This window comes from Nerophis ophidion, linkage group LG13, assembly GCF_033978795.1.
Source record: "Nerophis ophidion isolate RoL-2023_Sa linkage group LG13, RoL_Noph_v1.0, whole genome shotgun sequence".
NCBI classification, from domain to species: Eukaryota; Metazoa; Chordata; class Actinopteri; order Syngnathiformes; family Syngnathidae; genus Nerophis; species Nerophis ophidion.
Window position 1 is genome coordinate 20,833,614 of NC_084623.1, and position 11,446 is coordinate 20,845,059.

The window sequence follows — 11,446 nt, forward strand, 5'->3', positions numbered from 1 at the left end:
AAACATTGCATTGAAGTGAGGTCCAGTCAGAAATCCAGTTAATGCATATTTATTAATTAACTTGCAGGGTGAATGAAACATACCATGGATTATTGTAGTGACATGGTGCCATATGTTCTCCTGTCTTTCCTGCCTGTTGCTGTGTGTTGTTGTCTGCTGTTGTTGTCTGCTGTTTTTGTCTGCTGTTGTTGTCTGCTGTTGTGGTAAGAACGGTTTGTGCTCCCACACCCGAGTCCCCCTAATCAGCTCAACTGTGCTCCTATATATGCCTTCAACCCTGCACTGCTCAATCAAAAAGCCCGCCACCTAGTGACAAAAGAAAGTAATGCCAACACAAAAATAAGGATGCCTAAAATGGCTCCTATACACCGGCCCCTAATTGTTTACACTGTAACAATTACTTGAAAGGGAGCCATTCAAATTCACTTTTACACGATTCTTCTTCTCATTTTTTTTTTCTATGTTTTTTTTTTTTCCATAATTTAAAAATAAAAATATGTTGGCATTTCTAGTTCATTAATCTTGAATCTTCATTATGTAGACAAGATTTGGGTTGGTCGGATGCTTGCTCTTGAGGGTGCTGACTTCACGAGTCATGGCGTCTGCTGACTCTGTGGCATCCTCCAGCTCCCTCTGCATCTTCCTTCGGTAGGTGTTTGCCCTCCGAGCCTCTTCCTCGGCCTCCTCCAGCTGCCGCTTCATCTGCTTCATGCGAGAGTTCAACTTGTCTGCCTGGTCTTTGTACTGCTCGGTGTTGCGTCTCTCATCATCCACCTGCAGAACCAGCTCTATCAGTTTTTTCTCAGTTCGCCTCACAAGCTTGGTGGCACCTTGCCGCTCCCTGGTCTCGATGTCCAGCTGCTCCTCTAGCTGAGCAAGCTTGGCCTCAAGGGCGGCCATGTTGGCCTTGTACTTGGACTTCACCGCTCCTCCCAGCTCCTGCAGCTTGAGCTTCAGCTGCTTGTTCTGACGCTCCAGCTGGGCGTGGGTGCCTTCCACACGCTGAAAGGAGCTGCAATCTGAGGTCAGCTCCACGTTCATCTGATCAGTCTGCAGCATGGACTTCTTCAGGCTGTCTTTAACCAGCTCCGTGTTGCACTGCTCCTCTTCAAGCTGAGCGATACGTGCCTCCAAACGTCTCCACTCCTTTGCGATTTGAGCATTCTTGGTGGCCTGATTGTTCATCTCATCCTGCATCGCGTCTCTCTCCAGCTGAGCCTGTCGCTTGGCTCGTTCTGCAGCAGCCACCTCCTCCTGCATTTGGAGCATATCAGCTTCCATACCCTTTAACTTCTTCTCAGACTCCTTACTCTGGGCCAGAATTTCCTCTCGAGACATGAGAGTGTCATCCAGTCCCCTGATAAGTTATTTCATCTGGGCCTGCTGTTTCTTCAGTTGTTTGAGGGCTTCCTCACGGTGCTTGTTGGCCATGTCGATGCCCGCCTCCAGTTCCTTCAGGTCCAGCTCCAGTTTTTTACATGTAGCAACAACACCAGAAAGTTGCTTGCTCTCATCCTCCAGCTCCATTTCCATTTCGCGGACCTGCTTGATCAGAGACCTCTTCTTCTCCTCACCCATCTTGTCACGTCCGGACAGGTCCCGCTCGTACTGGGCCTTCATGGCCTGCATGTTGACCTCCAGACGCAGCTTGGCATCTTCCGTGGCCTGCAGCTCATCCTCCAGTTCCTCAAGCTGTGTTTTCATCTCCTCCAGCTGCGGATCCATGGCATGCTTGGACTTCTCCAGCTCGTGCTGGTTCTTTCCAACATCATCTTTGGATGACACCAGATCCTCCATTTCAGCCCGAAGCAGTTTGTTGTTGCGGTCCACCTCGTCCTTTAGATCCTTTAGAGTTTCCAGCTCGCGGGTCAAAGACAGTGTACGGGTCTCTTCCTCACGGACCTCGCTTCAGCCCGATCTCGCTCCTCTGCATAGCGTGCAGATATGTTTTTCTCTTTCGCCAGCATCTGGTCAAACTTCTTCTGCTTCTTCTCCAGATTGGTGACAGTTTGTCGAAGTTGGTCGTGATCTATCACCTGTCGTCCAACTGTTGCTGGAGACGTGTCTTGGTTTTCTCCATCTTGTCGTAGGCAAAGCATTTCTCCTCCAGGTTTAAAATAGATATTCTATTGACATCAGCAACAGGGCAGCCACTATGCCTGCTGGTGTCATCTCCTATTAAATGACCATAAATGACCCATCCCAATAGGGTCCTCACTGCATATGGCCCGTCCTCCTGGCTATTGACCACCTCCCAGGGTTCCAGTACCTTAGAGGCATCCGTGCCAATGAGGAGGTCGATGTCAGAGTCAATTTCAGGTAATTTGATATTGTTTAGATATGGCCAGTGTTTCAAATCCTGCTGTTTTGGAATATTGTGTGGTGAAACTGGCATGGTTTTGTGTGTAAATACATCCGGCAATTGAATAAAGTAATTTGTATTTATCCTGGCTATTTCCAGTCCAGTGGTGTGGTAGCTGGTTTCGGGTTTCACTCGATTCATGGTTTTGAGAAGGATGGTTTTTCTTGGTCCTGTAATGTTCAGTTTTTAAATCAGTTTTTCTGTGAAGAATGTGGAGGTGCTTCCATGATCCAAAAATGCATAAGTTTGTAACACTGTGCCTCCCTTGTTGCTTTTAACTTGTACAGGTACAATGGAGTCGATGGAGGGGTCATCCCCGGCCCCAATATGACCACAAGTAGGCTTGGGAGGTGGGACAACAGTATTGATTCCAATTGATTTGGTTTGAGTTTGTTCTGTCTGTTCAATGTGGAGTATTTGTGGATGTTGTTGTTTACATATTTCACATAATAGACGATTTCTGCAGTCTCGACTTAAATGTCCTATTTTCAGACAGCCAAAACAGACTCCCTTTTCCTTTAAGAATTTTATTTTTTCTTTGTGCTTCTTCCTCTTGAATTATGGACAGCACTGCAGTGTGTGATCACTCTTCTTACAGAACAGACAACTGTGAGATTTGACAATCACACTCCTTTTTCCTTCATTTGACTCCACAGTGTCTATGGGTATTAATGTTGTTGCAAAGCTGCTCCTTGGACATGAATTTACTCTTGGCTTAGGGACGGATGAGGGTTCGACAGTTGATTGCTTAGTGTCCTGAATGTTACCAAACAGTGGATCAGAGAGTATTTTGACTTGTTTTTCAAAAAAGTTTACAAGGTCTGGGAAAATGGCACGATGGCCCTGCTTCTCCTGTAGGTCACAGGCCTTGTTCCTCCACTGCTCTCTGAGCTTGTATGGAAGCTTTAGGATGATGGTCCTCATATTAGAAACAACGTTCATTTCTTCCATATAGGCCAGACTTCCCTTTGCATTGGAACAACTTCTGAGGAATAGAGAGAATGCTCTCAATCCTTTTACATCCTCCAATTTAATTGTTCCCCAGGAAAAAGCCTTTTCCATATATGCTGTCTCAATATGATATTCATTACCAAAATGTTCTTTGAGTGGCTGTCTTGCCTTCTGGTAGCCCTGGGACGGAGGCAAATGTTGGCAACTTTGAACCAGCTCTTTTGAATGCCCTCTAGTATATTGTTTGAGGTAATGCAAACAGTCATAGGTGTCACACCTTTTCTCCACTCCATATTCAAATGCCCTTATAAAGGTTTCATACTGAAACGGATCTCCATCAAAAACAGGTACGTCTCTTGATGGTAAAGAGGAATGGACATTCTGCTTAACCAATAAGGCATTGAAATCATGTTGTCCTTTTAGTAAATCAAGAATGTGATCTTGTTTGATGGCATTTGTGAAAGGGGATGTAGTGTGAACTGTATGACCTTTAATATCATCTTTTTTCATATGAGTATGATTACTTTGCCCAGTTGTATTCGACACATTTCCCATTTGCATAGTTAATTTTGATACATCGTCAGTTTGCATTAAAGAGAGAGCACCCTGTCTTGGAGTCATGTAATGAGCTTTGGTGTACTTTTCATATATGAATTGTTTTGGCTTCACAACCTGTGTGTCAGAGAGGGGCATTTTTTTCTTTGGAGCAGCAGCTCCCTTGTGTGATTCAGAGCTCATTTTTGACACTCTTGATCCTTCCCTAGATCCCATTGTTGCAAAAACTTGCTCCCTTGCATTTGCGGCTGCCAGCTTTGTTTCCAATTCCAACTTTTCCTTTTCCTTTCTGAGTTGTTCCTGTTTTTTTGCGAATTGTTCTTGTCGTTGTGCGAATTGTTCTTGTTGTTTTCTTTGTTGTGATTCAATCTGATGTTTTTTCTCCAATGCAGCAACCTCTGCCATGAGAGCAGCCTTTTCGGCCTGGGCTAAAATGCGAGCAAATGAAGTAGAAGAGGTTCTTGATGTTATGGAGTTGTGTGTGATTGAGACATGCACTGTCTTGGGCTCCAATATCAGAAAGTGTAACACATAAGTGTTCATCATGGGCAAGTGGGACATGCATTTCATCTTGGAATTGTGTTTCAACTGAGCCATGTGTTTGAGAAGGATGACATTGTGACTCCTCTTCCACAGGGGCAGTGTTATGTGTGGTTAGCCTTTTCACTTCTGATAACCATTCATGCACAAGTTTTATGAAACCTTCTAGTATCTTAATATTTTCTTGAAACCAGTCATTTTTTCTATCAAGTTCCTCTTCAGGCAATGGTAAGGCAATCAATGAGGAATTATTCTCCCTTGCCTGTCCACACAAATGAATCAATTTATCCAAGTAACCTCTTACAGCATTTGCATTTTCATCATTTTCATTTGAATGCATGAGTTGTTTTATTGTGTCCCTTATTTTAGCAGCTTTTTTAACACATGTTCCTATTGCTTTATGATAATTGTCAACTTTCATTTCCAAGCCTTTGGCAGTATACTTAATGGCTCTTTTTTCCTTTTCAGAATATTGTACATTTTCCTTTTCAGGATCCACATTTTTGCCACCTTGTGGCTGTACATCATATTTGCCACCAGACATAATTGACCAAGTCTCTCCCTTGTGTTGCTTTCAGCTCCACACAACTCATGCTATAGAGCTGGCAGGTGTTTCCAATCACCCTGGCTGATGAGTAGCAGCGTGGCCGTGGCACAATTCGTCCTCTTGCGGCTTTTTGATATCCTTCAGTGTTCTTCTTGTTGTCCTTTTCACTCGAAGAGCACCGTTCTTACTTGAGTTGTAGTGGCAATCTTCACCGTTAAATGTTCAAATTTATTGACACTACTCAACAGGTTTGAGGGAGTGATCCTACGCAGCAGCAAACATTGCATTGAAGTGAGGTCCAGTCAGAAATCCAGTTAATGCATATTTATTAATTAACTTGCAGGGTGAATGAAACATACCATGGATTATTGTAGTGACATGGTGCCATATGTTCTCCTGTCTTTCCTGCCTGTTGCTGTGTGTTGTTGTCTGCTGTTGTTGTCTGCTGTTTTTGTCTGCTGTTGTTGTCTGCTGTTGTCTGCCGTTGTCTGCTGTTGTTGTCTGCTGTTGTGGTAAGAACGGTTTGTGCTCCCACACCTGAGTCCCCCTAATCAGCTCACCTGTGCTCCTATATATGCCTTCAACCCTGCACTGCTCAATCAAAAAGGCCGCCACCTAGTGACAAAAGAAAGTAATGCCAACACAAAAATAAAGATGCCTAAAATGGCTCCTACACAATCGAATCGTGACCCCCAAGAATCGATATTGAATCGAATCGTGGGACACCCAAAGATTCACAGCCCTAATATATATATATATATATATATATATATATATATATATATATATATATATATATATATATATATATATATTAGATTCGATTCGATTCTCGATTCAAAAATGATATTTTTCTGATTCAAAACTTATATACATATATATATATATATATATATATATATATATATATATATGTTCTTTAAAAATGTGTCTACACATTTTATAAAAAGGCACAGATACCTTGTGTTTCCATATAAAGGATTGTTACCTAACAGACCTACACCTAGGATTGGTTATCTGTATACAAACATCCTTCTCGGACCCCTGCAGTCTACATATGAATTTAAACATTAATTTTCTCAGGGTGGCATGGGAAGTGTCGATCCCTAAATCACAAAAAAGATTGTTGACACTATTACCATATTACCATGAATTGATTAACGTGGACCCCGACTTAAGCGAGTTGAAAAAACGATTCGGGTATCACCATTTAGTGGTCAATTGTACGGAATATGTACTGTACTGTGCAATCTACTAATAAAAGTTTCAATCAATCAAAATCAAAAACCCCTTGGCTTTTCGAGCAGGATTCTGAGACAGTCATTATATGCAACCTGGAGTTTGCGCAAGCTCTCTTGTTTTTAACCTCACCCAGAGAGGTGACGTGTACATAGGGGTGCAGTAAGCCTCCAAACAAGTATACCTTCGCTTCATCAGAGCAGTTGTGAAATTTTTTCACTGGCATATTGGCTTGGACATACAGCATTCTTCTTTGTCTAAGCACGTCAGCGTCATCGTCCATTTTGTCATTGATGATGTGGCCTGAGTATTTGACATTGCTGCACACAGGCAGGGTATGACCAGACAAGTAGACACCTGGGAAATAAGATTGTTGATCCGCCTTGGTCCGACATATCATTACTATACGCGTTGTGGCATTATACTTGATGTCAGACTTGACTCCGTAGTCCGAGCATATGTTAAGAAGCTGTTGGAACTCTGCACTACTGGGAGATGTAATGGATGAATCCTCAGCGTACATAAAGTAGTTGATTAAGGTGTTTCCAATGACAATATCAGAATAAAGGGCCACTTCCAGCAGCCAAAAGTGTAAAATACACAATGACACAAATGAGAAATATACTGGTCAAAAATGTAACAAACTTAATCTTCAGAAATCCAGAAATGGAACAAGAACACGAGGGAAAAGAAACAGCAAAAGACCAGTAAGACTTCTACTTTGTGGCTCTATGGTCACTTTGACACTGAAACTACAGGTTAATGCTATTGTAAATATCCACCATGCACGCCAAGATAGATGTGCTTTATGCTTTTAAATGTGCAACATGTAAAAATAAGCTGATATTTATTTTAAAGTAATTCTAAATAAATGAATCAATATAAACTGAATTCCAAATGTTGTCTCTGATACCAGTGACAATAAAGGTACAGTGTAAGTATCTTATCTGACTGTCATATGGTAATATATTAAAATAAATGTAACATATATACAAACACTGTACATACATACATAGATGTGTACAAATATATTTTTTATTTTATTGACAGTCACTGTCCATACCAGGGGCTTCACGGTGGTAGAGGGGTTAGTGCGTTTGCCTCACAATACGAAGGTCCTGAGTAGTCCTGGGTTCAATCCCGGGCTCGGGATCTTTCTGTGTGGAGTTTGCATGTTCTCCCCGGCTTCCTCCCACCTCCAAAGACAAGCACCTTAGGATAGGTTGATTGGCAACACTAAAATTGGCCCTGGTGTGTTAATGGGAGTGTGAATGTTGTCTATCTTTGTTGGCCCTGCGATGAGGTGGCGACTTGTCCAGGGTGTACCCCGCCTTCCGCCTGATTGTAGCTGAGATAGGCACCATCGCCCCTCCGTGACCCCAGAGGGAATAAGCGGTAGAAATAGCATGGATGGATGTCCATACCAGTCACTTATGGAAATTACATATTTTTATATGTAGGGCCTGTGCTGATATCTATGTAAAATGTGCTCAATTCTTGCCCTCTATGCATGCAAAATATGTTTAAAAAATGTATCCTTATTTTTCCAACGGTGCGATCGACTACCACTGAAGTTTCTGAGTTGGACAAAGATGAACAACCCATGACCGAGTCTGCATCCACCTCATCAGGGCAGTTTGAGTTCCCACCACTTACAAGTGCTGATGCAACATAAGCTTGGAAGTATGTTCAAATAGAAACCATCTATCCATTTTATGTCCCTCTTGGGGTCCACTATGTTAAATTTTTTGTTTCTTGTATAAATGATTAAATTAACCAAAATCAATTTCAGTGTAAATTGTAAATATTTTACATTTTATGAAAGATATTAGCACATCATGTATTATATTTGGGTAAATATTTATATTTATTCACGTTAGGTACGGTTTCTGTTTTGTATTAATGTTAACATATTTTATTAATTGTATACATATTGATATATGTATGTGTTATTTTTTTATATAAACATTCCTGTTTAATTGTGTTTTTTTGTGGGGGAGGGTGGTAGCCCCCCTTGCCTAGGGCCCCCAAATATATGTATATGGTACAGGCCTAGAGTTTGGACACACGTTTTCATTCACAACACAACTGATGGTCCCAAACAGGGGCGTCACTAGACCTAATACTGTACTGGGGCACACCTGGGGCACAAATAATTCATGTGAGCATGCAAAGCGCGCAAGCAAAAACATTTTTAGCACTTATTTATCATAAGAAATACATAAATAGTGCTTTAAACTATGAAATCATATCAGATTATGTTGTGTGGATCTTTGATTAACCACCTGAAATTAGCTAATGCATTTGACCTACTTGTGCACTTTTTTACTCCAGACTTCTAAACTGCTACTGGTAAAAGCAAAAAGGAAGAGCAATGAATCTTTTGTAAATATATATTGCAGTAATCATCTGCAAATTTAACATCTACTTTAGTGTTCTCGTGAGACGTGTAAAAACGCCAACTCAACACCAAGCCAAACTGGAGTCAATGAAGAGAACGTCGTTGTAAGCTTGACCATTTACTTTTGACAATTCCTTCATAGACAAGATGGTGAAAAACTGAAAAGAACAAGAGACACAACACACAACACACTTATTGCCTCTGTACATATTCGTTTACAATGACATATAAAAATGTAACGGTAATGTCGGAAAATGTCCAGCAGAGGGAGACTCCCGTCTGCCTAAATGACTTGAACACATTGTATCTAGTTCGACAATTATATTTAACATATCGGCACTATTACACTTTTTTAACGTGTCTGACATGTTAACTTATTAAAGACAACTTACGGCATTGCTTCTTCGCCGCTTTGTGTAGGATGGCAACAGAAAGTACTACAGAAGACCACAAAATGTATCTCTAGCTTTCGAACAAATACCGGAAGTCAACCAACAGGAAGTAATTTAGCGGAAGTGACATCATCTAACTGCTGTTTACCGATTATAAAGTACAATAAATATAAACAACTTTAACTCCAAATTAAAGCATTGTAGTTACTAATACAAAATATTATCAAGTAATACAAAAATATTATAATGTAATTACATAAATTATATTAACAGTTGACTTCAGGACAACACATCTACAAAAGTAAAACAAAAATAAAGCACCCCTACATCTCTGGGTTCTTTTATATTATTTAATTTCCATTTATGGCAATGTGGCTAATCCTATTTCGGATACACAAAACTATAAAATATACACAAAACAATAAAGCCACAGTAGTAGAATAAATGAACAACTGTTGTGTGTCTGTTCAGGGAATCATTTTCTGAGAAGTAAACTGTAACGTCTCGTTTTCATTTTTGCAAAGTGGTCAATCACTCTGGACAGACATGGAAATATTACAGTAACTGTTATACAGTTGACCACTGGTTCCCAACTGCTGGGTCGTGACATAAAAGTGCATTGTGTGTCATTTTCAGTGAGTCGCAGTCACATGTGTGCATGAAAAAAAAAAAAGTTTAGGGAGAAAAAAATCAAATTGTGGCAACAAAACCAGATATTTCTAGCCATTTTTCTAGTGACTATTAGTGAGTATTTTAGCAAAAGACAAACCAACTAACAAGTTGGAGGAGGACTCAGGACAGAGATGGAAATATATATTTTTTTCAATCTAAATGGGGAAAAAAACCCCGATATTTTCAGCCATCCTTCTGAAAACAAATACAGAAATGTTACTATTTTTTCTGTAAACAAAAGCATATGCTTTAGCTGTAGCCATTTTTCTGGTGACAAAACAAGATTATTTTAGTCAAAGTCACACTGATTAACAAGACAAGTCTACTGTTCTATTTTTCTGTGAAATAAACTTGAATGATTTAAAAATTTGGCTCACGACTTGATGATATGGAAAAATGTTTTTCTTCCTGAAGATAAACCATTTGAAAAGCACTCAACTCACACATGCTTACTCCAGATCATCATTGATGCAGAACCAGCAGACATTAACCAACATTATGTTTCATGTTCATTGGAAATTCCCCGACAGCTCGTACAGCAAATGAATATGTTTGTCTTCATACAAGGAATAACGTTAGCTAACTTAGCATCAACTTAAGACAATGATGTTGCCTAGCTAGCAAGGACTTCACTTACATCTCTCATTCCTGCTGCTTCTTCTCTGCTGCGGGCGAATAACTTTCTGATATCCATCTAGGAGTTACAGTTTGAGTCAAATCAAAATCAAAATAATGTAATTAACAAATTGTTGTTGGCTAACGTTACCTGCGCCAGCAGTGATTCGCATCGGCTCTCTCTCTCTCTCTTTCTCTCTCTCTCTCTCTCAACTGAAGTCTTGATCCACACGTGAATAAATTACCATATTAATTAGCCATGTGCTCATTGTTACGTGGCGTAAATACAGTAGCAATCAATTACCATACTAAGTAGTGTGCGCGCTGTTGTCTATGTTATGTAGCCTTAAAACTCTGAAGCGTTTTTTTTTATCGGTGACATTTTTACTGGGGCACTGCAGATCAACAGTGGGGCACCTGCCCCAGTGAAATCTGTCTGGCGACGCCCCTGCTTGTAACACTTTTAGTTCGATTCAAAGATAATCTGTTTCCGTCAAACCATCTTATTTGTATTGTCAGCAAATAGTTCAGAATTTAAGTCCTTTGTAACTTTACAAATGTTTATATCACGCGACCCCAAAAGGGAATAAGCGGTAGAAAATGGATGGATGGATGATCAATTTTGTTCCCAGTGTTACGCCGCAAGAGAGATTTGCTTATCTTGACGTATGGCTTCCTGTTAAAGTAGCTTCTTAACCAGTTCAAGACCAACCCTCTAATGCTATTTGGTTTTAATTTGTTAATTAGGATATTATGATTTTGTCAAATACTTTTAAGTCCATAAACACTGCAGCTACACACTGTATCATATATTGCATTTGTATGTTTCCTGTTAGGACTTCGCATGGATGCAGTTGTGTGACCTCAAGTATGCAAGAATCCAGGAGAGCAGAAAGCAGGTAAGATGATTTTAATTTCATCAAAGTAAAAGATATAAACAGAAAGCAGTCTTGCATGGAGATGTTCCCAACATAGTTTTAACTTCGAGCACTGAGGAGTGCTCGAGTGAAACATAAATAGACCTATGTTTATTGACAGCAGCCGAGGACCGCTGCCAATCAACGGCGAGTGTGACAAAAACAGTGCTCAGCGGAGTAAACAGGAAGTATAACAAAATAAGAGCACTGAACAGGAAATAAAGTACAAAACACGAAAAACTATCAGAAAGTAAG

The 11,446-nt window shown here is 40.4% G+C and overlaps 2 long non-coding RNA genes and 1 pseudogene across 2 annotated transcripts in view; 1 reads left to right on the forward strand and 2 right to left on the reverse strand.

The window, feature by feature from the left end:
- Window positions 1–11,290, forward strand: part of LOC133564326 (uncharacterized) — a 22,016-nt gene extending 10,726 nt beyond the window's left edge. Inside the window, exons 2-3 of the long non-coding RNA XR_009809271.1 lie at window positions 7,769–7,877; window positions 11,111–11,290. This is a non-coding gene — a long non-coding RNA (uncharacterized LOC133564326). The remainder of the gene's footprint in view (window positions 1–7,768; window positions 7,878–11,110) is intronic.
- LOC133564922 (myosin-9-like) lies at window positions 502–2,505 on the reverse strand (annotated as a pseudogene).
- Window positions 8,698–9,233, reverse strand: LOC133564923 (uncharacterized). Its single transcript, XR_009809371.1, has 2 exons — window positions 8,988–9,233; window positions 8,698–8,753 (listed from the first exon to the last, which is right to left on the reverse strand). It is a non-coding gene; the product is annotated as an uncharacterized LOC133564923 (long non-coding RNA).
- Window positions 11,291–11,446: the final 156 nt, after the last annotated feature.